Source organism: Eublepharis macularius, chromosome 1, assembly GCF_028583425.1.
Source record: "Eublepharis macularius isolate TG4126 chromosome 1, MPM_Emac_v1.0, whole genome shotgun sequence".
Classification (NCBI taxonomy): domain Eukaryota; kingdom Metazoa; phylum Chordata; class Lepidosauria; order Squamata; family Eublepharidae; genus Eublepharis; species Eublepharis macularius.
Window position 1 is genome coordinate 167657218 of NC_072790.1, and position 4568 is coordinate 167661785.

The following is a 4568-nucleotide window of genomic DNA, read 5'->3' on the forward strand; positions in this document are numbered from 1 at the left end:
CAAATCCTTTCCCAAATCAGAGTATCCAAATTCAGGTGAAATTCTACCAATATATTGTTATTGTTTGGGTTTTCTAAAAGACTCATATTTTAAATAACCCCCTTTGAACTTTTCCTTGGGGTTTCCTATAAGTGATCAGTTTGTTCTTTGGAGGCCAAAGATTGAGTTGGATGGACAGAGTTCTTTGGAAATTATAAGCTACTAGTGCTGAAGTTATTCATATATTACTTTCATTGTGTATGACTATTTTGGTCTGTCTTGGAGCTAGTAGCAATTAAGTTAAGAGTACAAAGGCCAGTGGGTTCAGTTGAGACGTTCAACAGATCAGAAGAGAGAAGGCTTGAAGGGATGAACTGGAGAGCGAGCGAGCGAGTGAGCGAGAGAGAGAGAGAGACTGTTGCTGAAACGGTGAGATTTGAACTGGGTATTTCCTGGCCCACAGCTCATACACTGTCTATCCCATGTCACCTTACCTGGAAATAAGTTCCATTGAAATCAGTGGAACTGACTTCTGATTAAACATGAATAAGTCTGGACTGTGCATCACTATTCTATATGAGCTCTCATTAACTGTTTAATGACCTTGAGAAATTATGGTGAGAAAGAAAGTAGAAAATATGCATGCTATATAAGACTTGACATTATTGACTGATACTCACATTTTAAGATCCCTGGGTAAATGTATAGCTGCCCCTAAGGATCAGAGGGCCAATTCCCTATAAAGCCACTTGAAAGTATTGAGCTTCTCATGACTAAAGTGTCTGAATTCTTGCAAATGCACACACAAATGGAACACTAACTGTTTTTCTGATAGGATTCTGAAGCAGTCTGTGTACACTGTGATGCATAAAAACACAACAGAGAACAATGAGTGGCAAGAATCATAGAAGTGAACACTGTGATGAGGAACAGGAGTGGGGAAAGGGCCTCCAAAGAGGAAAGGCCAATCACAGGTTTCTGAAGAAGGATAGAGAGTGCTGAACACCACGATCTTTCATTCAAACCAGATCCCAATTTACTGTCAGAATCAGGATTCTGTAAGTTCTCACAGGAGAAGTCTTAGACACAGTTGCTTTTCATAGCAGACTAACATCTGACAAATAAAGTAGCCTCCTCTTTAGTATGGCTGAGAATGTACATAACCCTGGTGAATACCTTAACTACCTGCCTGCTACAACCATTTCTTAATATCCTTTTTTAAAAGCACTAAAATACCAGGACAGTTTTCTCAGATTCATTCTAAGAAGCTGGTGTAGCATAGTGGCTAGGGGAGCAATATGAAGCATTTAAATCCCATTTTATATAATTATGCTTATTTTCAGGAAAGTGTTCTTAGGATTGCAGCCTAAGGGAATGAGCTGTGATCCAGGAGGCCCTGGTTCAAGTCTTACCCCTTGCATGAGTTTATTGGATGGCCTGAAGGAAGCTACTTTGTCTCAAGATAAGCCCCAGGTTTGCAATGTGGGGATAATACTCGACTACCTTAAAGGTCCAGCTAAAACCAGATAATGGCTTCTTAAGTTGGAAAAACTTCCTTGAGTTTAAAGTAGGACATCAGTCAATATACAGAAAGCTTGCACAATATAGAAATGTTAAAAATCTTTATTATCTATTCCTTCTTACTTCTTTTCCTTTTCTTGGTGACATGATTTTAATTCCCTATCTGTAACGAATTTTGTGAATCAGAGTCTGGATAATTTTGCTATAGAAGGTCAAAGCAAAACAACAACAACAACAAAAGACATTTTCAAAATAACCCTTTGGTACATGGACCTGCATTCACAGAAACTGAGTTAATTATTGTAAGGAATTCTGAAATTAGAATACCTCCCCCTCTTTTTTGATAGTTTTACCTGTCCTAAAGTTCATCCTTGTCTATGAATAGCTCCTGCTTTCCTCAGTTTTGATATTATTCCAACAACCACTTGTGAGTTATTTCACAAGAAACAGAACAAAATTTGATGAAAACCAGACCAGGAATAAGTTCCAATGAAACTTACTTCTGAGGTTCTAATTTCTTCAGTCAGTCAAAAAATATATGACAGGCAAATGAATTTTAAGACTACATAAAATTTTACTCTGCCTTCAGATGCAGCCCTGTATGGATGTGCTTGGGATCTGCTGCAAGTAAAAGGAGATCGAACTGATGGATAAGATACTCAAAATTCATTCAATATATATTTTATACTGCACTCTCAGCAGAAGTTCCAAAGGTGTTTTACAACATAAAAACAGTTTAAAAACAATAAGCAATCAATACAATTCAGTCAAAGCAATTGCAATAAAGCAGCATCATAAAATTAAACTATAAATGAGTAATAATATGATTATTATAAAATACTTATTTAGCTATAGTTCGAATGAACAAAATATATGATGATTGTAGCCTCAGCTGCCTTTGGTTGTACCCTGATTTTCTGCATACAGATTTCTAAATAAATCTGTTGTCATTCAATGGGCCTTACTCCCAAGTAAGACTATCTAGGATTGCATGTTATTGTGTGTGCAAAAGATAAAACCTCCCAGTAGATCATCATATGTGATAGTCCCACGGGTGCATAATTTGCTTTGCCCAATTGCTTGCAGCTTCTCCGTGCAATAAAGCATTTATTTACTTCATTTAAACACCACCTTTTTCCCCAATGGGGAACCAGAGTGGCTTAGATCATTCTACATTCCTCCATTCTATCCACACAATATCCCTGTAAAGTAAGTTAGACAGACTGTATAACTGGTTCAAAGTCACCAGCAAGCTTTCATGTTATTGGAATTCAAACTTGGGTCTGAAACTCTAACAACTACACCATACTCCTTGTACGTGACATGAAATACTCTCACATGTATTTGACCCACGTTGACTACATGTCAATATACATGACAAACTAAATTTGAGTTTCACACTTTTGCCTGCAAATAAGTATTTTCTGTGTAGGAAGAGTTTAACATTTAAAAGGCTGTCAAAAACAGCAATGTTACCTAAAACATAACAGCATCCCGCAACTAGACGGTCCAGATTAGCCCAATATCATCAGATCTTGGAAGCTAAGCATGTTTGGCCCTGGTTTGTACTTGGATGGGAGACCTCCAAGGAAGACCAGGATTGCTACAAAGAGGCAGGCAATGAAAATCACTTCTGAGTATCACTGAAAGTTGCTCTAAGTTGTCTGTGACTCGATGGCACTTTCCATTATCACATAACTAGCTTATCACACACACTTTAAGGCAATGGTTGTGGCTTTAAACTGGTTGTGTCTTAAATTGGCCTACAGTCGAGCTTGGATAAATTTTGTAGCAGCCTAGGTTACATGAGATGCTGTGCACATGAAAGCCCCATAAATCTGTTTTTTGCTTTAGCCAGTGCCATGTTTAAATTGGGCTGAATTTGAGGAGGAAAGAATTTTTAATATTTGCTCCATTTAAGTTTTCCTCAGATTGCCAGGCTTAGCCACCAGGTGACTCCACAGAGTCACAGCTCTGTATTTCATTCACAGGCCTAGTGTAGTCTGAGGACCTGCTTTCTAAGACACCCCCCCCCCCCCAATATGCACCACACAGATAGTTTTCTCCTTCCTTCACTTTGTGGTGAGCCCCAGGAAATTGTCCCAGTTGAACTTCTGTGCCATCAAACATGAAGGTTTTGAGGTGAATGTCCAGACCACTTTTTCAACTATTGTTTAGCAGCAAGGAATACAAAAAAGAATATCCCTAAGGATACAGTGCTGGAAGCTGTTTTGTAGAGTGGTCTCAAGGATCATGAATGGGGAATGTGATTGGTGTAGACAATTAGCCTATGTTGATACATGTATGCAAAGACGCATTTCCATTAAATTTGCTTAAAACGTAGGCTGAGGAGTTTATCTGCACATGGTCCGCCGCCCAAGGTTGTTTCCTGCTCCCTGGAGGGCCCAGTGCAGGTGTAAATTTAGTATGGCAAATACCTCTTTTATTGACATAACATGGGAATAGAGGGTCCTAGAAACAGTGCCTGTTGCTTTTTAAAATTGTAAACTTTTAACCAGAAAAAATGGGTAGAAGGTCAATAATGGGCCGAGAACGAAACAACCCTCCGCCCACAAAACATCCTTGGCTTTTTGAGAGCAACCTTCACTAACAAGGGTGTTGGTGACCAGGTGCAACCCTCATTATATATGGGGTCAGCGATAACAATGGGTTTAGTGCAGCTGGAAATTCTCCTGTGTATCGCCCACAGAAACGAAGAGGCTTTTGCTCAACTCCCATTGTGCTCTCTCCGGCTTGTGCAAGAGAACGTCCCGCTATATTATGCTTTAATTACTTTAAAGGAAGGGGAATTTTTAAAAAATCAGGAATTCCAATTTTCTCTGTTGCACACCTTCCCGTTTGGTTTCACGAGGGCAGAGGAATCTTAATTTAAAAAAAAAATGCGTGGGGGGGAGGGGAAGATGGGAGGGTCATTTTGATTGGAGGTGGCGAGCACTGAGTCAATACTCGAGAAAATTTGGTTCACCATAGGAGGAAGGAGGGGGAGGAGAGCAGAGGAGGAGGGGGTGGGGACTGGAAGCCTGAAAAAGCGTCTCTTGTCGAGCCGA